The sequence below is a fragment of the Carcharhinus amblyrhynchos genome, unplaced genomic scaffold (assembly GCF_965287045.1).
Source record: "Carcharhinus amblyrhynchos unplaced genomic scaffold, sCarAmb.v2.hapA scaffold_42, whole genome shotgun sequence".
In the NCBI taxonomy this organism is placed as follows: Eukaryota; Metazoa; Chordata; class Chondrichthyes; order Carcharhiniformes; family Carcharhinidae; genus Carcharhinus; species Carcharhinus amblyrhynchos.
The window spans coordinates 851665-874499 of record NW_027649783.1 but is presented as its reverse complement, the minus strand read 5'-3'; the positions used below and the strand labels follow the sequence as shown (position 1 = coordinate 874499).

General features: G+C 45.1%; 7 non-coding genes across 7 annotated transcripts; 3 read left to right on the top strand and 4 right to left on the bottom strand.

Annotated features, from left to right (window-relative positions):
• The first annotated feature begins 401 nt into the window (after positions 1–401).
• On the top strand, positions 402–473 carry trnam-cau (transfer RNA methionine (anticodon CAU)). Its single transcript has one exon. It is a non-coding gene; the product is annotated as a tRNA-Met (tRNA).
• Positions 474–3827: 3354 nt separating this feature from the next.
• Positions 3828–3909, bottom strand: trnas-aga (transfer RNA serine (anticodon AGA)). The gene has a single exon. It is a non-coding gene; the product is annotated as a tRNA-Ser (tRNA).
• Positions 3910–10782: 6873 nt separating this feature from the next.
• Positions 10783–10856, top strand: trnat-agu (transfer RNA threonine (anticodon AGU)). The gene has a single exon. It is a non-coding gene; the product is annotated as a tRNA-Thr (tRNA).
• Positions 10857–14158: 3302 nt separating this feature from the next.
• trnas-cga (transfer RNA serine (anticodon CGA)) lies at positions 14159–14240 on the bottom strand. Its single transcript has one exon. It is a non-coding gene; the product is annotated as a tRNA-Ser (tRNA).
• A 1180-nt stretch (positions 14241–15420) lies between these two features.
• trnap-ugg (transfer RNA proline (anticodon UGG)) lies at positions 15421–15505 on the bottom strand. The gene is given in 2 exon segments: positions 15421–15456; positions 15470–15505. It is a non-coding gene; the product is annotated as a tRNA-Pro (tRNA).
• Positions 15506–19720: 4215 nt separating this feature from the next.
• trnaw-cca (transfer RNA tryptophan (anticodon CCA)) lies at positions 19721–19792 on the bottom strand. Its single transcript has one exon. It is a non-coding gene; the product is annotated as a tRNA-Trp (tRNA).
• Positions 19793–20001: 209 nt separating this feature from the next.
• Positions 20002–20083, top strand: trnas-acu (transfer RNA serine (anticodon ACU)). Its single transcript has one exon. It is a non-coding gene; the product is annotated as a tRNA-Ser (tRNA).
• The last annotated feature ends 2752 nt before the right edge of the window (positions 20084–22835 follow it).

Sequence of the window (22835 nt, the reverse complement as noted above, 5' to 3'; positions counted from 1 at the left end):
GGACATATATTAAGAGAGTATTTTAAAACTATCGACACAAGATGGATCATATTTACACAGCCGGGAAGGCATTTTAGACAACAGCAGAAAACATTTCTCAACAACAGAGAGCACAGTTACACAGCAGGAAATATATTTATAAACACCTATTTGCAACAGAAAATTCCTTTTAAAATAGTGATCGACTCTCCAATTCTTTATCTTGCCGGTTTCCCAACACTTTGTCTGTCGTTCCATGTGTCCAAGCAGTCTCTCATGCTGCTATTGTGTGTTTTTCTCTGTCTATTGTATTCTCGGTGTGATGCAGTGATGCCTCCTCACACTAGTGTTCCTGTTAAACGGTAGAGGAGTGACCATCTGTCTGACTACATTGATGGGCAGCAGAGTGAGCTTTTCGCCGTAGCAGAGTGGCGCAGCGGAAGCGTGCTGGGCCCATAACCCAGAGGTCGATGGATCGAAACCATCCTCTGCTACTCCTGCTCATAGTGATGAATAAACAACTTAACGGTAACTGTGAAGCAGTTGTGACTTTTACCTGGAGAACACCAACTGTTATTTGGCTTCCCTTTTCCCCGAAAAACCTCGATCTGGAGTAAAAGGCTTTTTCTGCAACCAGAGCCTGACACAAGAAGAGGGAACATCTCAACACAACATGCAACAATTTACAGACAAAAAAAGTCCTCACGGAGAATCTTTTTTACACAACAGGGAACACGTTTGCAAGGGAAGGTGATATGTGAACAGAAAAGAAGAAAAAATATTTACAGAGACGGAAACACAACAACGGGGCAGCATATTTCACAACAGCAGAAAGAAAAAAAATCACTCAACAACATTTGAGACAGTTACCTGGGTAAGATTGGTCTGGAGAGATATTGGCAAAACACGGATAATTGGGAATAACTCCGAGGGAAAAAGACAATGGGCAGCATGAACACTTTGGGCCGAAGGGCCTGTTTCCATGCTGTAACCCTCTATATCATAAAGCACAGCAGGAAATATATTTACAAACAGTGAAACACTTCACACAACAACAGTGAACATCTTTGAGCAATAGTTCAAAGCAGGACAGCTGTACAGCAGGAAATATGCTTACAAGAATATATTTGCAACAGGAAACTAATTTAACATGTGAGTGATCAATTCCGGGTCCTGCCGGTTTCCCGGAACCTTTGTCTGTCGTCACTCATTTACAAACAGTCTCTTTTGCTGCTTTTGTGCGTGCCTTTCTCTGTCCATTGCATTCTTGGTGTTTTGCAGTGGAATTGTGTGGCCAGACTGAAGCTCCCTCACACTCGTGCTGGAGTTAAACAACAATGTGGAAGTGAATATCTGAATGGCTACATTGATAGGCAGCAGGGGGAGCTGGATTTACCAGAGCAAAGTGACGCAGCGGAAGTGTGCTGGACTGATCATTCAGAGGTTGTTGCATCGAAACCATTCTCTGCTATTTTCTGTTAACGATGATAACAAAACTACTTGATAACAATTCTGCAACATTTCCGTGGAATATGCAAGCATTTGCATTGGCTCCGCTTTTCTGTTTTCACCCTCAAACTGCAGTAAATCACATTGATCTGCACACAAGCTGTAGATACTGTGAACATGCACCAGGATATATTAGTGACCGAGGTCATGGTGTGCAGGGCACAATTTCAGAATTTGTGGATGATGTGAAAGTTGGGAGCATTGTGAACTCTGAGGAGGATAGTGTAAAACTGCAAAAAGGACAGAGACAAGTTGACGGAATGAGTGGACAAGTTACAGATGAAATTCAAAGCTGAGAATTGTGAAGTGATTTATTCTGGTAGGAAGATTATAGAGAGACAATGAAAAGGAAAAGGGCCGGGTTCAATTCTGGCCTTCAGTGACAGTGTGTATTTTCCACATTTTCTCTGTGCCCACTTGGCTTTCCTCCGGGTGCTCTGGTTGCCCCCACACTCCATTGATAGGGGAAATGGACTTACCATGCTAAATTTCCCCGAATGTCCCCCAGTATGTTTAGATTAGGAGGATTAACAGGGTAAATATGTGAGGTTGAGTGGATAGGTTAGAGAATCAGTGCACACGCAATGGGCCGAATGGCCACATTCTGCACTGTAGGGTTTCAATGACAGCAGTTTTCATATTCCAGTCAAGAGTTCATCAAAACCAGGGGAAAATATTCAAGGTAAGTATCAAAACTACAGCGATTCAGTGCCTAATGTACATATCTTTGGAAACTAAAGCAACATTTAACATGGCCAATCCACCTCACCTGCACATCTTTCAACCGGGGAGCAAACCAGAGAACCCAGAGGAAACCCACGGGGGAGAATGTGCAAAATCAGCAAAGGTCAGAACCAAAGTCAGGTCTCGGGGCTGTAAGGCGGGGGAGTGGGATTAGATAGAGTGTTGTTTCAGTAACACCAAATGGGTTGTTACTGCATTGTAAAGATTCTGTGGTTTGTGAATCTATAATATAATCCTACTGAATGGAGCAGCAGGCTTGAGGGACCATGTGATCCACTTCTGATCCGATTTATTGTGCTGCTGTGTCCAGGAAGCTGCTAATTGATTTCTCATCATTAAATCAGAATTTACTCCAAATATATAAATGCAGCAACCATGTGCTCAGTGACAAACACTGACTCGTGGTTAAGCAATGTCTCAGTTTTAATATTCTTATCCGTGTTTCCAATTCCCTCCATGTCCTCAGCTCTTCCAGCCTTTCGTCATCTCCAGCCCAACAATCCTCTGAGATATCTGAACTCCACTGATTCTGCCCTCGTGATAAGAAATCTCACAACACCAGGTTAAAGTCCAATAGATATATTTGTTAGCAAAACCAGTAGCTTTCGGAGCGCTGCTCCTTTATCGCCTTACCTGATGTTTTTTCTGAGAACTGAGACTGCAACTTCTGTTTCTCCAAGAGAATCTCTTTGGATAAAGCCGGAATTTACAAGGATTTCTGTCACTGAGGCATTGTCTGGCGGTCTGTGTCTCACTGCTCCAACTCACTCTATCCCTCCATCCCCTCCCATCAACTCTATATGAAGGCGGGATCTTGTTGTTTAGTGACTGAGTGCACACAATCTGTATCTACATCTCATCAAATAGAATTCAGCTTCTGAACAATATCATCATTTGAACCAGCCCTGGGTTAACCCAGGCACAGCTCTGATTGGCTGCATCCCCCTGAATCTGGGGAACAGACACTGTGAACATCGCCGGCCTCAGAGGCTTTCACAGTTACTGAGCTGGGAAACTCCAACTCATCCCCGAGAATCCACAGCACAGAGCGAGAGGAGAGGAAAACCTGTCCTGGGAGCTGTCAATCTGAGACACAGTTTGACCTGTCAATGTGCAGATGTGAAGCTGCTCCTTCCATTCCCAATCTGCTATAACCAGGAGTTCCTAACGCCCAATAATGACCAGCTTGCAGCAATGTGTTTGAATGAACACGATGTCATATCATCCAAGCAGCATTTTGAAATGATCATTCAGTGTGTTCTGATGAAATTTATTTCTTATGTTCTGTGTGTCATTCCATAAGAATCTTCCTCTGAAATGAGACCTTGTTTTTGTCTTGCGCTCCTGATGCTGTTGTTTTTCAATCTGCTCACATTCTGATTTCCCTCATGGAACCAGAAAAAGGGGACAGCACTGAATCATTCGGCTTATCTTGTCCATGCCAGCCCGAGGGCACCCAGGTGTCCTCTTCAAGCTCACCTTCCTGCACTCGGCCCGGAGCCATGGAGCTAAAAGCATGATGGTGATCCACATACTTAGCACCAGAAAGAGGTCCGGCTCTGGGGCTGCCGAAAGCAAACGCTTTCCGTGATAATCGTTGCGAGTAGGACTCGAACCTGCGTGGGGAAATCCCATTGGATTTCTAATCCAACGCCTTAACCACTCGGCCATCGCAGCACCACCGCTCACCTCCCCCTCATATAATCACCTCAGTAGCGTTCACACTAACTTCATCAGGCACCGTTATTGTCCAAAGCTCAGTGTGTGAGCTGAAATTTGTTCCTCTACTTTTGTATCTTTGTCTCTGACGGAGAAGTCATTTACGAGGTCAAAGACATGTTTTTGTATCTCAGTAATTTTTCATGAGAAACGAATTAGTTCCGAATGAAAAAAAAAGAAAAACCTCAATTGTATTTCATTATACTATTGTTTCTGACTGAGAATTCATTGATTAGTTTTCAGGCCTTTTTTTCATTTAAACAAATTTTCCACTGACAACAATTTCAAACTCGATTTTCCATTAGACACAGATGGATCATGAAAATATTTATGTGAATGTTCTTTAAGCAGGCCCCCTCCCCTCCCCTCCCCTCCCCTCCCCTTCCCCCCCTCCACGCCCCTCCCCTCCCCCCAACCACCCCCTCCCCTCCCCTCCCCCCTCCCCTCCCCCTCCCCTCGCCAGTTCTCAGCCAGACACTGACTGGTTACAAGTTTATTTTACTTTTTACAGAAAATAAATCCCTGGCCCATGATCTGCTTTTCTCCTGTTCTCAGGCACATTCACTTTCAACAAGGGCGCAATAACTGATTTGAAGAGTCAGAGTCAGACTGCAGTCACCTCGTTTCTCTCTCCATCCCTTTATCTCAGAGTCACCTTACACCATATCCTGCAGCCTGATTTGGCCAAGTTGAGCGAATGGCTCAATGATTGGCAGATGCAGTATATTTTGAATAAATGTGAAGTGGTCCAATTTGTTAGCAAACACGGGAAGACAGATTATGTTCTGTTTGGTCATAAATTAGGAGAAGAGAATGTGCAACCAGAACAGAGTGTCCTCATGCACCAGTCACTGAAGGGAAACATGCCGCTGTAGCAGGCAGTAAAAAATGCAAATGACATGGTGGCCTTCATAGCGAGAGGCTTCGAGTACAGGAACAGGGATGTCTTGATGCAATTATACAGGGTCTTGGTGAGGCCACAGCTGCAGTTTTGTCTTCTTATCTGAGGAAGGATGTTCTTTGGACTGTGGGAGAAAACCCATGCAAACATTGGGAGAACATGCAAACTCCACACAGGCAGTGACCCAAGCCCCGAATCGAATCCAGGTCTCTGGAGCTGTGAAGCAGCAATGCTAACGACTGTGTTACCGTGCCGAGTCAAACTTATCCAACTGTGTTTGGTGTCTGTGAGATCTCCGAGTCTCTCTCGTGTAAAATAAAACGATTTTCCAATCACAAAGTTCCCACTAATCCCCCTGCTGAGCCCCAAAGTTAGATTTCAAGGCACTGTTTCATTAAATTCAAGATTTGAGTTGGAAGTTAGAGAGCATGTCAGCTACCCCGTGTCTGCATATCTTACCTCCAATCCTCACTTTATGTCACTGATTCCGCTACTCGTAATTAATGCAAGATAAAATATAGAAATGAAGCATATCTTCTCTGATTTGATATATTAAAGAGCGCGGTAAAGTGGTACAGTAATTCGCACTGCTGTCCATGTTTGATTCGGGCCTTGGGTGACTGCATGGAGTTTGCACGTCCTCCTTGTGTCTGCGTGGGTTTCCTCGGGGTGCTCCAGTTTCCTCTCTCACTCCAAAGACTGGCTAGGTGCATTGGCCATGCTAAATTGACCCTTACTGTCCCAGGATGTGGAGGTTCGGGGGATTAGCCATGGTAAAATTGCGCGAAATATGTTCTTTCAGAGAATCGGTTCAGACTCCTTGGGCTGACTGGTTTCCTTCTGCAATGCAGGGATTCTCTGCATACACAGTGTCAACATTTATGAAACCAAGAATCCCATCCGTTTTCCGAACGACTCTTTTAAAATTTCCCCTCACCTTCAAATATCTCTCTGAACCTCAGCTCCCTCTGAGCCTGCACACTGTTTAGAACGGGACCATTCTGTTTCTAATGCCTCTCCCCATCTTTGCTGTCAGAATGCAGCATTGTTCCTGAGTGTGGAATTAATAATGTGTCTCTGCTACAATATCAGTGAGAGCTAAGGCTGCAGCTTCTGGTTCTCCAGGAGAAAAGTTCTGGATAAAGCCGGAATTTAAAAGGATTTTTATCACTGAGACATTATCTGGCCGTCTGTATCTCACTGCCCTGACTCACTCTTTCTCTGTCTATCCCTCTACCCTCTCTGATCCACTCGATATGAAGGCAGGATGTTGTTTAGTGACTGAGTGCACGCCTAACCCGCACATCTTTGGACTATGGGAGGAAACCGGAGTACCCGGAGGAAACCCACGCAGATACGAGGAGAATGTGCAAACTCCACCCAGACATTGACCTCAGCCGGGAATCGAGCCAATGTCCCTGGAGATGTGAAGCAGCAGTGCTAACCACTGTGCAACCGCGCCGTCCACGATATACCAGTTTGTCGGCCAGGGACAGTTATCAGGGCGGCTTGGGTCAATGTCTGTGAGAGTTTGCACATTATCCCCGTGCTTGCGTGGGTTTTCTCCGGGTGCTCCGGGTTCCTCCCATACCCCAAAAACGTGCTTTTCGGCTGATTGGTGTTAATAAATCGTCCCTAAATTGGATCTCCCTTAATCTAGCGTACATTTCATTCCCAAAATTTGCACCCCTTTATTGTGGAGTCCACGAGATGTAGACAAAGGTCGTGGGTAGAAGAAGGATTGGAATGAGGCATTCACTGAGTGTAAAAATGGGCGGTGCGGGCTTGCAGGGCCGAAGGGCCTGTTTCTAGTGCTGTGTTGTTCTTTGTTCTTTGTTTTTTTGTTGTCGGTCCCTCGATTCGAGGATGACATCCATTCAGGGCCATGAGTTTCTGCTATGGGTCTTCATGTGAGTGAACAGGCCCATTCTCGGCCCACAGAGCTTTCTCCTCTGTTACTGTCTTCTCTGCCTCCATTCTGCCTCATAAAAGCCTGCTGCCGATTGGGGGACAGGTTTTGACCATCTTCAACGATTTGTAACAAACTCTCCCAGTCATCAGCGTGAATGCTGCCTCCCTTCAATCTGGAGGATGTTGGGGAAACATTACTGATAGGATGTCTCTCACACTCTGAGGATTCGCTGATACACCGGTCACATGTACATCATTGTGCTAAAACCATTAACTATCAATGGCATGTATGAGCGAGTGAGATACATTCCTATCTGCCCTTCTCTGGTCCATTTTGTCGAAATGATTTTTGAGAAAACCTTTCGTTAATTTAAAGCCCAACATCAGGCCACCCTCAGCCTTGTTGTTTTTGGAGAAAAGGCTCCAGATTCTCAATCCGTCACTCGACCATCTCGTTTTTCTGGAACTTCGACCAGATTTCTGCAGAAAAGTAATAGGACTCGAACCTGCAATCTTCTGATACTATCCCCACTTATCATGGGAGCAATTAGACGCCTTAGCCATTAGGCCAGGCGGTCGAACAACAAAACACAGTACCGAATGTCAGCATTTGTTACCGGCAGAGCATTCTCTTTCTCCTTCATGGTTCTTTTTATGGGCTGTGGGTGTCGCCTGCAGGACCAGCATTTGTTGCCCTCCTCTAATTGTCCTTCAAATGAAAGTGCCTTGTTCGGCCATTTCAGAGGGCAGTTAAGAGTCACCCTCATTGCTCTGGGTCTGGAGTCAGATGTCAGCCAGACCAGGTAAGGAGGGCAAACGGCTTCATCTAATGTGCACCGATGAACCAGATCATATTTTACTCCAATTGACAGTGGTTCCAAGGCCACCATTACTGAGACTAGCTTTCAATTCCAGATTGACTTCATCAATGAATTGAAATTCCACCAGCTGCCGCAGTGGGATTTACTCCGTGTTCCCAAATACTAGTGCGGGTCTCCGGATTACCAGCCCAGTGACATCCCCTTTCATCCCTGAAAACAGAAACAGTTCATTCAGCTCATTATTAAACCCCTTCCTGAGGAGATTAGAATTCCCTCCACAGAATTCTATTGAACAGATTGTATCAAAGCCTGTTGCTCCATTCGGGAGCATCAACAATTTATTAAGATCTCAAAGATAAGATTGATTTCTGGGGCGGAGGATAAAATAATGAGATTCAAAAATTGAATGAACAAAACAACAAGGAAATACATTCTGAGAAAGAGCCCTGCAATGTTTGCAAGAAAATGCAGAGCTTTCAGCTGAAGAAGGGCATCTCTTTTTTTTTTGGAACTTCGACCAGATTTCTGCATAAAACGACCGCGACAGGACTCGAACCTGCAATCTTCTGACACCTTCACTGTCATATTGACCAAAGCCAGACGCCTTATCCATTACACCACACGGTCGACACATAACTACTCCGATCGAATGTCAGTACCATGTGAATACCTACCGAGGTTATATTTATTGTCAGTTCTATTTTTGGATGCTTCGCTGATTCCCAGATGCCACAAACTGAAGGGGAATCCCCAGTGTTTGTAACCGGCAGAAAACTGAAGATCATTTCCTACATTCTTGTCTGTCTGTCTGTGTGGAGTTTGCACGGTCCCCCCGTGTGTGTGTGTTTACTTCGAGTGTTCCGGTTTCCTCCCACCTCTAATGAAGTGCAGATTAGGCGGATTGGCCAGGCTAAATTCCCCCTTATTGTCAGGGGGATTAGTAGGGTAATTAGGTGGGGTTACAGAGAGGGATTCTCTGTCGGAGATTTGGTGCAGAATGGTCGGTGCGGCCTCATTCCGCACTGTGGGGATCCTCTGCCTCCTACACATCCTGTCTTCAATCTTCAATGCCTGTCCCTGAATCCTTCTGCCAGCAGCTAATGCAGCAACTTCCCCCTGTGTACCTTGGTTCAATATGTTATTTTATTTTACACGTCTCTTACATCACCACTCAATCCCGTTAGCTGCAAAGAGTTAAAATCCGAATGATCCAGTCAAACCTTTGAGCGAAAATCCATCATCGATGGATCCAAAGCAGTAAATCCCATCTTCACCCTCGTCAGGACTCTCATACACGTTCTAAAGTGTGATTACCGGGTCTGGGGGTAATCCTAAAACATACGCAGTTAATCAGAGCTTCAAAAATATTGAGCAGAACTTCCCAGTTTTTATACTCAGTATCTCCAGTTATGAAGCCAAACACCCAATCCGCCTTCCTGACAACTCTCTCAAAATGGCCTCTCTCCTTCAAAGATCTCTCTGAACCTCAGCTCCCTCTGAGCCTGCACACTGTTTAGAACTGAACCATTCCGTTTCCCCATCCCTCCTGTCCAAATGCAGCACAGTTCCTGAGTGTGGGATTAATAATATGTCTCTACTACAATATCTGTGAGAGCTGAGACTGCAGCTTCTGTTTCTCCAAGAGAATCTTTCTGGATAAAGCCGGAATTTACAAGGATTTCTGTAACTGATATATTATCTGATAAATTATCACCGCCCTCACTCACTCTATCGGTGTCTATCCCTCCACCCCCACTCAGTAACTGTATAGGAAGGGGGAATATTGTTGGATAATGACTGACTGCAGACAATCTGTATCTTCTTTTGATCAAATAGAGAGGGAGAGAGATTCTCACAGTCTCTTTGTGAGTATGGATTAACCTTTTATATGCCCTCACAAACACTGTAATCTTCTTGCTTTTGTCAATTCCTAAGAAGTACTTGCACCTCTGAGACCCTGGTGGGCGGTTGAAGGGTGGAGTGAGGTTTGAAGGCGATGCCGCAGGGTGCTGAGTGTGAGACCAGCCGATTTTAAAGCAAGTGTGTAGGAAAGTGAAGAGTGAACTTGTCCGTTTGAAGATCACAGAAAAGCTGTGTCTGGAGCTGGGCCCGAGAGACAAGTTTTGTGTTGTCAGTAAATGAACTCCTGTAATGAAGACACAAAATGAGAAAGAGGAAATGCTGGAAATATTCAGCAGCTCCGAAAGCAGCTGTGGAGAGATATTCCTGTCGCCAGGATGTAACTCTCCAATTGGATACTTCACATTGCTCAGATCTGACACTCTCAACACCTTCCTGTAAGGAACAGGAAGGGCGGGAATTGGGTCTTTGTTGATTTGAGCAAACAGAGCAATGCAGCAATGAGAAGTTCCTCACCCCCCGGCGGCTTGGGGAAGGATGGGACTGAGAGACAGGCCTCTGGCTGGGGTTCAAAATGGAATAAAAAACGTATCGAGTTTGAAATGTAAATGTTACAAAAATGGAATTGAATTCGATTCGTGTACAGATTTTGCACTTTGGGTCAAGTAGTCAGGATCACTGATCTGCCTGAGGTGCTCTGTTTCGGTCACAGTCTTCTCGAGAGCCCTCGGTTCAAATCCCAATTCTGATGCTTTTATTTTTTTTTCTCCTTCGCGAGGAACCATCCAAACCCCGGAAATCTCTCAGCACAAGGGCAGCAGGTGCAGAGGAACAATGACCACCTGTAAGTTCCACTCCGAGACACACATCATCCGGACTTGGAAACATATCACCGTTCCCATGGCGGGCTCACAATCCCGGAACTCCCTCCCTAACAGCAGTCTATGTGTACATACACCACATGGACTGCAGTGTCTCCAGAATGAATTCATCGCCAATTACCCAAAGACAATTAATTTGGACAATAAATGCTTCCCGGGCCAGTGACACACATACCCCGTATGAATAAAGTATTTTCTTTTTTAAATCAATTCGTGCGAGAGAAGGAACACAGCTGCCTTCAGAGCAGAAAACTGTGTGTGTGAATCACATCTCTATTTTTACACCAAATGTGTGTCTGAAAACAGTAAGTGGACCCAGCTCACGTTGAACCGTTCAATATTTAGTCGGATAGTTCACAGGTACGTTCCAATTCTGGCAGTTTCTCCTTTTTCACAAATGCCACCAGATCTGGAACATATTTCCAGCATTCCGCTGAGGCCACTCACAGCAGTGACAGGCTCTGTGGCTTAGTTGGTTAAAGCGCCTGCCTAGTAAGCAGGAGATCCTGGGTTCAAATCCCAGCGGAGCCTTGGTTCTTTTTCCAATGATGTCTGCGATTGTGCCAGTCACCTAATCTATTTTCGCCTTTCCCTTCACAGTGGATAATCTCCAAAGATGGAAACATTTCGAGACTCCCCACAAATATCTCGACTATTTGTTGAGAAAACCCAGGTATTTTCATCATCTTGCAGTTAAAAAAAAAACATCTGTAATAAACCCAATGCTGTAAGTTCATCAAACACAGATTTCCATTATTTTCTCAGGGAATTCCGAACACAGTCAAATGGCTTAAATCGTTCCATGTGTCCAAGCAGTCTCTCAAAAGAAAACAAAACAAAGAACAAAATCAGCCCGGGAAACAGGCCTTTCGGCCCAACGAGCCCGCGCCGCCATCTCAACACCACCAGTCCACCTCTCTACCCATGACCCCTATCTACTGATTTATGGCCATCCAGATCCCACGACCATCTGTGCGAAAAACCGCCCTCTAATATCTGTGTTGAACCGCTCCCCCCTCACCTTAAGTCCATGGCCCCTGGTCCTACGTGTCTCTATTATAGGAAATAGCTTACCTCTGTTTACTCTATCTATACCCTTCATAATCTTATATACCACTATTATATCCCCCCTCAGTCGGCGTCTTTCAAGGGAAAAGAGCCCCAATTTCTTCAATCTTTCCTCATACCCCAGTCCTTCCATACCAGGCAACATCCTGGTAAACCTCCTCTGCACTCTCTCCAGAGTCTCCACGTCCTTCCGGTGGTAAGGCGACCAGAGCTGTACGCAGTACTCCAAATGCGGCCTAACCAACTCTCGTGCTGCTATTGTGTGTTTTTCTCTGTCTATTGTAATCTCGGTGTGATGCAGTGATACCTCCTCACACTGATGTTCCGATTAAACGGTACAGGAGTGAAAATCTGCCTGACTACATTCATTGGGAGCAGGCAGGTCCTTTGCTGTAGCAGACTGGTGCAGCAGAAGCGTGCTGGGCCAATAACCCAGGAATCGATGGATCGAAAGCGTTCTGTATTACTCCTGTTCACGGTGATGATGAAACAACTAAACGGTAACTGTGAAGCAGTTGTGACTTTTACCTGGAGTACACAAACTGTTATTTGGCTTCCCTTTTCCCCAAAAAACTGTTCTCGGACCCTTGCTGTTTGTCATTTTCATAAATGACCTGGATGAGGAAGTGGAGGGATGGGTTAGTAAGTTCGCCGACGATGCGAAGGTTGGTGGTGCTGTGGATAGTCTGGAGGGATGTCAGAAGTTGCAGCGGGACATAGATAGGATGCAAGACTGGGCGGAGAAGTGGCAGATGGACTTCAACGCGGATAAATATGTAGTGGTCCATTTTGGCAGGACCAATGGGATGAAGGAATACAATATCAAGGGTAGGAGTCTTGGCTGTGTTGAGGAGCAGAAGGATCTTGGGGTCCGGGTGCATAGGACCCTTAAATCGGCCTGGCAGGTGGAGGATGTGGTCAAGAAGGCGTATGGTGTACTGGCCTTCACTAATCGAGGGATTGAGTTTAGGAGTCGGGAGGTAATGCTGCAACTTTATAAGACCCTGGTCAGAAACCACTTGGAGTACTGTGCGCAGTTCGGGTCGCCTCACTATAGGGAGGATGTGGAAGCTATTGAGAAGGTGCAGAGATGTCCCTCACCATGGCACTGAGCAGGCAACATACTGTGTGGAACTCTCGATACAAAGGGTGTTATCAATCCCCCTAATTATAGAATCTCCAAGAACGGCCACTCGACTAGAAATGTGTTCATTGGAGTTCAGAAGAGTGGGAGGGGCTCCCATGGAAACTGATAAAATTCTGACAGAATTAGACCAGGTAGATTCAGAAAGAATGTTCCCGATGATGGGAGAGTCCAGAACTAAACAACGAACAAAGAACAAAAGAACAAAAACAGCCCGGGAAACAGGCCCTTCGGCCCAACGAGCCCGCGCCGCCATCTCAACACCACCAGTCCCCCTCTCCACCCACGACCCTTGTCTAATGATTTACGGCCATCCAGATTGAGGGAATCTGATTTAGGGAGAATTTATTACTGCCTATCAGCCTAACAGCACATCTTTGGGGTGTGGGGGGAAACCGGAGCACCCGGAGAAAACCCACGCAAGCACGGAAAGAATGCGCAAACGCCCACAGACACCGGCCCAAATCCATGTGTCTGCACAGCAATCAGTGATAGTCACTGAGCTGTCATGTTGCCCAGCATCTGGTCCAGTTTAGGCACACACTAACGACATGAAGCACTAGGCCAATCTCGAACAACCAAGAGCAGCCCAAGTCCGACCCTTCGCGTGTATGTCCCTCGTTGGACACAAGGCGGACCGACTTAAAACCTGTGAATGAAAAGAAAAAAAAATGTACCATATCCATTTACCTTAGCAGGGACGCCCCAATGCTAATGGCCCTTATTTAAAACAATCTCCTATGCCCAACCATCTCCAACCCACTCGTGTGCCTGTCTAAGTTACTCTTAAATGACTCTGGCGTGTTTGCCTCCACCACCTTACTTGGCAGAGCATTCCATACCCCCACTACCCTCTGTGTGAAAAACCTCCCTCTATTATCTGTGTTATACCTCTCCCCCCTCACCTTAAGCCCATGGCCCCTTGTCCTATGTGTCTCTATCATAGGAAATAGCTTACCTCTGTTTACTCTATCTATACCCTTCATAATCTTATCTACGTCCTCCAGAGAATGGTGAATGTGTGGAACTCACTGCCACAGGAAGTAGTTAAGGCCAAAAATTGTGTGAAATTTCAGGAAGAAATTAAAGCAACAAAAATGTTAACGCGGTTCTAAACTGGAATTTTTACTACTTCCTTATGATTACTTATAAAAAACATCGTTTCTCAAAACGATTATCCCTCCCTATTTTCCACCTGAAATCTCCTTTCTCAAGCTGTTATAACCAGGAATGTCTTACGCCCAGTAATGAGCAGCTTTTGCAACGTGTTTGAATGAACACCATTTCATATCATCTAAGCAGCATTTTGAAGTTCTCATTCATTCACTGTATTCTGGTGAAATATGATCTTTATGTTCTGTGAGTAATTACGTTCGAATCTTCCTCTGATCTGAGACCTTGTTTTGTCCTTGTTCCCCTGATGCTGCTTTATTTCTCTTTCTTCTCTCGTCATGATCTTTCCCATGGAATTTCCAGCACACTCGGCCCAGTTCGCCAGCTGAGTACATCCCAGCCCACAGCACAAATCCACTACTTGAAAAGAGGAACACCGGAAGTTACATTTTTTTTAGCGGCTGCCTCTTTAAACAAATTGTAACTTTTAAACATTTTATATCAGACGCGCTGCGAGCAGGGTTCGAACTTGCGTGGGGAAACCCCAATGGATTTCGAGTCCAACACCTTAACCACTCGGCCATCGCAGCTGCTCACTTTCTTGACCTCAGTAACATTTCTACTAACTTTATCAGACACAGCAATGATGCAGAGAGCAGTGTGTGAGCTGAATTTGTTCATCTTTTATTTTGTATCTTTCTCTCTGAATGAGAACTCATTTATTGGTTCAGAGACTTGTTTTTATGTTTCGAAAAAAAAATTAATTAAAAGCAAATAGAATCCGAATTTTAGGGGAAAAAATATAACATTTATTTTTATTTCATTACCATCAAATGTTGCGTTTGAACTTTATGTCCATTTGTTTCGAGACACAAGAGGATAAGTTTCTAAATAAATTCCCATTGCGACGCCGGGAATTGAACCCGTGCCAGCTGCTTGAAAGGCAGTTCTGCCCACCGCGATATCACCAACACTCGCTTGGTTTAAAGGGTCGTTATTTTCATTCGTTATAATTACGGAACTAACTTAATTGCTGATTTCATCAGACACGAGATGTGTCCATAACGCAGTTTGTAAACTGAACTTGGCTTGTCTGGACAGGTTCAGCTTCCCCTTTACCACTGTTTCTGACTGAGAAATGATTGATTAGTTTTGAGGACGTTATTTTTAAAAAATGAACATAGTTTCCACGGACAGCAATTTTAAACTAGATTTTCCGTCAGACACACATGGATGATGAGAATATTGATGTGAATTTTATTTGAGCAGACCCCCTCCCCTCGCCTCCCCTCCAGTTCTCAGACAGACACTGACTGGTTCGAAGTTTGTTTTACTTTTTATAGAAAATAAATCCCTGTCTCACGACCTGCTTTTCTCCTGTTCTCAGACACATTCACTTTCTACAAGGGGGCACTAACTGGTTTGAAGAATCAGAGTCAGACTGCAGTCACCGCATTCTCTCTCCATCCCATTCTCTCAGTGCCACCTTACACCATATCCGACAGAGTGATTTGGAAAAGTTGAGTGAATCACCATAAGACCATAAGACGCAGGATCAGAATTATCCCACTCGGTCCATTGAGTCTGCCCCGCCATTCAATCATGCTGATAGATTTCTCATCCCCATTCTCCTTTTCTCATTCACCCCGATCCCCTTATTAATCAAGAACCTATCTGTCTCGGGAGTTCTCGGGAGGTAAACACTGCTTCGGCTTTCACTCATTGTCGCCACCTTCATTGCAAAGAATTTTCTTTAGAAAAAAAGATGCAGGGCTCGTCCGGGATTTGAACCCGGGACCTCTCGCATTTCAACGCTACGCCCAAAGCGAGAATTATACCCCTAGACCAACGAGCCACCCGCTGTACACTACCCCCTGAACCTTTCAAAGTATCTCAAAGTTAGGCAACTTTTTTGACAACTCATCAGCGATTTATTGAACAATGTTCCATTTCACTGTCTGTTTTGATGAAGTCATGATGTGGAGATGCCGGCGTTGGATTGGGGTAAACACAGTAAGAAGTCTCACAACACCAGGTTAAAGTACAGCCAGTTTATTTGACGGTAGCACCCACAGGCTTTCGGGGTTTGCCCCTTTGATGGGTGATGAATAGAGGGCTGTGGCAAGTGGTGTCCACAGTAAAAAGTCTGACAACACCAGGTTTTAGTCCAACCTATTTATTTGATAATATTCTCACAAGCTTTCGAGGGGTTACCTTGTGAGAATATTATCAAATAAATAGGTTGGACTAAAACCTGGTGTTGTCAGACTTTTTACTGTGTTTACGCCAGTCCAACGCCGGCATACCCACAGCAAGTGGTGTCCCTCAGGGATCAGTGCTGGGACCTTTGCTGTTTGTAATATATAAATTACTTGGAGGAAAACGTAACTGATTTGATTAGTAAGTTAGCAGACAACACAAACGATGGTGGATTTGCGGATAACGATGAGGGCCATCAGGGGATACAGCAGAATATCGATGAGTTGGCGACTTGGGCAGAGAGATGGCCGATGGAATTTAATCCGGACAAATGTGGGTTAATTCATTTTGGAAGGTCTAATACAGATAGGAAATAGACAGTAAATGACAGAACCCATAAGAGTATTGACAGCCAAAGGGATCTGAGTGGACAAGTACACAGGTCACTGAAAGTGGCAATGCAGGTGGAGAAGGTAGTTAAGAAGGCACACGGCGTACTTGCCTTTATCGGCTGGGGCACTCAGTTTAAAAATTGGCAAGTGATGTTGCAGTTTTATAAAACCTTACATCGGCTGTACTTGGAATTTAGTGTTCAATTCTGACCGCCAAACTACCAGAAGGATGTGGAGGCTTTGGAGAGGGTACAGGAGAGATTTACCAGGATGTTGCCTGGTAAGGAGAGCATTAGCTATGAGGAGAAGTTGGAGGAATTGATTTGTTCTCACTGAAACGACGGAGTTTGAGGGGCGACTTGCTGACATCCACAAGATTACAAGAGGCACGGACAGAATGGATAGTCAGAAGCTTTTTTTCCCTGGGTGAAAGAGTCTTTTTCTAGGAGGCAAAGGTTTAAGGTGTGAGGGGCAAGGTTTAAAAGAGATGTATGAGGCAGAGAGTGGTGGGTGCCTGGAACTCTTTGCCGGGGATACGGCATTGACTTCTCAGAGGCGTCTTGACAAATACATGTATAAGATGGAAGTGGAGGGATGTGGTCCCTGGAACGGTGGGCGGGATGTTCGTTAAGTCGGGCAGCATGGTCGATGCAGGCTTGGAGGGCCGAAGGGCCTGTTTCTGTGCTGTAATTTTCTTTGTTCACCCAGAGAAAATCCATGCAAATGGGGGGAAACATGGACACTCCACACAGACAGTGACCCAAGCCGGGAATCAAACCCGGGTCCCTGGTGCTGTGAGGCAGCAGCAGCTTCCTATCCACCCTGTCCATTTCTTCTACACCTCAATCAGGTCTCCTCTCAGCCTTCACTGCTCGAAATAAAACAACCTGATCCAATCCAATCTCTTTTCATAGCTCAAATTCTCCATCCCAGTCTACGATCTGGTCACTGGTAAATGGACACTGCACCCTCTCCAGTGGAATCATATCCTTACTGTAGTAATTTGACTGGAACTGCACACTGTCCTCCAGCGGTGGCTTCACCAAACTTTTGTCCAATCCGAATCTGAACCTTCCTGCTCTTACAATCATGCATTAATATTCCATTCCTCACGCTACATGAATCTTCACAACTCACAGACTCAAAGGGATTTCCAATATTGAAAAACAGTGGAGCTTTCCTTTGTATTTTCGGGGATCTGGGAGTCAGTGGATCATCCAAAAATAGAACTGAAAAATATGAAATCACAGCATTTATTGACAATGTGCTAATATCAGGGTAATATTCGACGTGTTGACTACGTGGCATCGCCACATCAAAGGTGAGCCAAAATGCTGATGAATTGAACGAACGTTGATCTCAGGTCACGAAAAGTGTCGGTACAAATGTAAAGGTTTGCATTTTTGAAAGTTTTATTCCTTGATAGTCTTTGTTTCTGTTTTGAAAGTTCGAGAACAACACAAGTTTAATTTGAAGTAATAAGAATACGACGTACTCCCCGTCGGGGAATTGCACCCCGGTCTCCCGCGTGACAGGCGGGGATACTAACCACTATACAAAGAACAACCCAGCACGGGAAACAGGCCCTTCGGCCCAACGAGCCCGCGCCGCCGCATCGCCCTACACCTATTCTACCCTGCATGTCTACGAATGGGACCCTACTCAGTCAGATTCAGGGAAGAAATAGTGTCAATTTGGTGGAAACCAATTAGCCTAAGAGCACATCTTTGGGGTGTGGGAGGAAACCGGAGCGCCCGGAGGAAACCCACGCAACCACAGGGAGAATGCGCAAACTCCCACAGACACAGGCCCAAATCCATGTATCTGCACAGCTAGCAGTGCTAGTCACTGAGCTGTTGTGGAGCCCGTCTATCGGTCCAGGATCAAGCACACACACCGACATGAAGTACTAGGCCACTCCTGGACTTCCAAGAGCAGCCCACGCACAACCCGCCGTGTGCATGCCCCTCGCTTGACACGAGGTGGACCTCCACCTGTGGAATAAAGACAAAACATATTAGTTATACAGCCTGCCCTTCCGGTGTCTCCCGAGGTTTACCCTATTTAATAGCCCCTACCATATCCCTCCATTCCCGTTTCACTCATATGCCTATCTAACTGCATCTTAAACGAGTCCAACGTGCCTGCCTCCACCACCCTACTCGGTAGCGCATTCCAGACCCCCACAACTCTCTGTGTAAAGAACCTTCCGCTTACCTCCAAATTATACCTCCCCCCCCTCACCCTTAATTGATGACCTCTTGTGTTCGTACCCAGTCTAGGGAGCAGTCTCTCACTATTAACTCTATCTATTCCCTTCAGTATCTTATATACCTCTATCATGTCCCCTCTCAATCTCCTTCTTTCCAAGGAGAATAGCCCCAGTCTCTTCAGTCTCTCCTCGTAACCCAGTCCCCCCATGCCAGGCAACATCCTGGTAAACCTCCTCTGCACCCTTTCCAGAGACTCCACGTCCTTCCGGTAATAAGGTGACCAGAACTGGACGCAGTACTCCAAATGCGGTCGAACCAACGTTCTGTATAACTGAAGCATTAGACGGCAGCTTTTATACTCTAAGCCCCTTCCTATAAAGGCTAACATCCCATAAGCCTTCCTAACAACGTTCTCCACTTGTGACACAACCTTCATGGATTTGTGGACCTGCACTCCCAGGTCTCTCTGTACATCTATACTCCTAATCGGCCTACCTTTTATCACATAGCTCCTCTCTGCATTATTCCTTCCAAAATGCATCACCTCGCATTTGTCAGGATTAAATGCCATCTGCCACCTATCTGCCCACTGGCACTGAAGTGCCCGTTCCTACTAACGAGGAACGGGCACTTGAAGCGACAATACGCATTGTGCACTTGCCACTTCCACTTCCGGAGCGACAACTCAGTTCTGATGAGATCAGTTATTTTCCCCAATACGGAGAACCATTTAATGCAGCAAACAGCAGCTTTAACTAACTTATTAAGACTTTTGGAATAGCAGGAAAGAGAATGAGATGGATGCATGAAGAAAAAACACAAATCAGGTGGAGACAGAAAGGTGCGTTTGCCGTACATATCAAACCGCATGTTCTTTTTAATTTTGGAGGAAAGACGGGGTGTCTTGAAGTCTGAACATTCTGGACTATCTCAGCTGGTCTCTCTCCACAGATGATGTCAGACCTGCTGAGTTTTTCCAGCATTTTCATTTGTTGTTCCAGATTCCGGCATCGGCAGTATTTTGTTTTTAGCTTGTCTCGCAATGTGTTTTTTCTTCAAACGGCTGGAAGTTTCAAAGTGCTTTACAACTGAGATGCATTTCTTTCATTATATTGTCTTTTACTTGCCCGAGGTACAGGCGTAGATTGAGCAAATACATACAGGATGTTAAAATATTGCATCTATCAATGTTTGGAGATTTGTTGTTTCGGGAACAATCAACTTTATCCAGATACAAAATCCTAACACCGATGGGCAACTGTTCTTTGAGCCTGACGTGATTTGAACACGCAACCTTCTGATCTGGAGTCAGACGCGCTACCGTTGCGCCACAAGCTCACACTGCTTGCTTGTTTTTACGTCTGTGTTATGTTTGGTGAATTCAAAACTCAAACAAGGAATTGTCTCCCTCTTTACTTTCTCGGGATTTAAATCGAATGGAAGAGTCACAGCGAACCAAACTTAACGAGAAAGTAGAAACACAACATTATCCTACAGGAGAAATGTGTTCTTTGTTCAAGAGGTGATTAGAAAGGCCGCCATTGTATGACGAGGTGGCCGAGTGGTTAAGGCGATGGACTACTAATCCATTGTGCTCTGAACGTGTGGGTTCGAACCCCATCCTCGTCGGGACTGCGTCTTTTCGGCCTCGTTATTGAGGGTGGACTCAATACATGAGGTTCTGGGGATGCGGCCTGGGTCGGACTGCTGTGGGTGCAGGCTCGGTGGGGATTCTATGAATTTCGCGGCGGCCGTTTCACTTCTCTAAAAGCATCGATACACCAGTTCCTGACCCGAATCTTTGAATATCTCACCAGACAACGATGAGAAGTCCAACATATCATTCTTTGTGCAACAGGGCCGCAGCTACAGCATTTATTCCCCATTCCTATAGAACATTGCAGCACAGAAACAGGCCTTTTGGCCTTCCCTGGCTGTGCCGAACCATTTTTCTGCCGAGTCCCACTTACCTGTACCTGAACCATATCCTTCCACACCCCTCTCATCCATGTACCTGTCCAAGCTTTTCTTCAATGTTAAAAATGAGCCCGCATTTACCACTACATCCGGCAGCTCATTCCACACTCCCACCACTCTCTGTGTGAAGAAGCCCCACCTATTATTTCCTTTTAACTTTTCCTCCTTCACCCTTAACCCATGTCCTCTATTTTTTTTTCTCCCCGAGCCTCAGTTGGAAAAGCGTGCTTGCATTCACTCTATCTATACCCATCATGATTTTATACACCTCTATCAAATCTCCCCTCATTTTTCTCCCTTCCAGGGAATCAAGTCCGAACCTATTCAACCTTTCTCTGTAACGCTGTTTCTCAAATCCCGGCAACAACCTTGTAAACCTTCTCTGCACTCTCTCAACCTTATTCATATCCTTCCTGTAATTAGGTGACCAAAAAGGCGTTCAAATGGTCAGTGGATAGGCATATGGATAACACTAGAATAGTTTAGGTTAGAGGGTCATTAGATTGGTTCCACTGGTTGGCGCAACATCGAAAGCCGAAGGGCCTGTACTGCGCTGTTCTATTTTCTAAAACTGCACACAATTCTCTAAATTCGGCCTCAGCAATGCCTTGTACAACTTCACCATAATATTCCAACTCTTGGACTCAATACTTTGATTTATAAAGGCCAATGTTCAAAAGCTCTCTTTACCACGCTATCGACCTGTGACGCCACTTTTAGGGAATTATGTATCTGTATTCCCAGGTCCTTCTGTTCTATTTACACTCTTCAGTGTCCTACCACTAACCTTGTATGTTCTACCTTGGTTTGTCCTTCCAAAGTGCAATAACTCACACCTGTCTGCATTGAACGCCATCTGCCATTTTTCAGCCCATTTTTCTGGCTGGTCAAAATCCCTCTGCAAGCTTTGAAAATGTTCCGCATTGTCCACTGCTCCTCCAATCTTTGTATTTTCAGGAAAATTATTGATCCAATTTACCTCATTATCATCCAGATCATTGATATAGATGACAAATAACAATGGACCCAGCACTGACCCCTGTGGCACAGCACGGGTCATTAGCTGAACAGAAAACATCTTCACGGAGAATATTTTGACACAACAGGGAACACGTTTACAGAGCAGGGCATTTATTAACAGAATATTATAAAAATATTGATACAAGATGGATCATATTTACACAGCCGGAAACACATTCACAGCATCAGGGAGGCATTTTACACAACAGCAGAAAACATTTCTCAACAACAGAGAGCACAGTTACACAGCAGGAAATATATTTACAAACATGTAATGCAACAGAAAATTCCTTTTAAAATAGTGATGGATTCTCCAGTTCCGTGTCTTGCCGGTTTCCCAACACTTTGTCTGTCGTTCCATGTGTCCAAACAGTCTCTCATGCTGCTATTGTGTGTTTTTCTCTGTCTATTGTATTCTCGGTGTGATGCAGTGATGCCTCCTCACACTGGTGTTCCTATTCAACGACAGAGGAGTGACCATTTGTCTGACGACATTGATGGACAGCAGAGTGACACTTCCGCCGTAGCAGAGTGGCGCAGCGGAAGCGTGCTGGGCCCATAACCCAGAGACCAATGGATCGAAACCATCATCTGCTATTCCTGTTCACAGTGATAATTAAACACCTTCGTGGTAGCTGTGAAGCAGTTGTGACTTTTCCCTGGAGAACATAAACTGTTATTTGGTTTCCTTTTTCCCCGAAAAACCTCGATCTGGAGTAAATGGCTTTTTCTGCAACCGGAGACTTACACAAGAAGAGGGAACATCTTAACACAACATGCAACAATTTACAGACAAAAAAAGTCCTCACGGAGAATCTTTTTTACACAACAGGGAACACGTTTGCAAGGGAAGGCGATATGTGAACAGAAAAGAAGAAAAAATATTTACAGAGCCGGAAACACAACAACAGGGCAGCATATTTCACAACAGCAGAAAGAAAAAAAACACTCACCAACATTTGAGACAGTTACCTGGGTAAGATTGGTCTGGAGAGATGTTGGCAAAACACGGATAATTGGAAATAACTCCGAGGGAAAAAGACAACGGGCAGCATGAACACTTTGGGCCGAAGGGCCTGTTTCCATGCTGTAACCCTCTATATCATAGAGCACAGCAGGAAATATATTTACAAACAGTGAAACACTTTACACAGCAGCAGTGAACATCTTTGAGCAATAGTTCAAAGCAGGACAGCTGTACAGCAGGAAATATGCTTACAAGAATATATTTGCAACAGGAAACTAATTTAACATGTGAGTGATCAATTCCGGGTCCTGCCGGTTTCCCGGAACCTTTGTCTGTCGCCACTCATTTACAAACAGTCTCTTTTGCTGCTTTTGAGCGTGTCTTTTCCGTCCATTGCATTCTTGGTGTTTTGCAGTG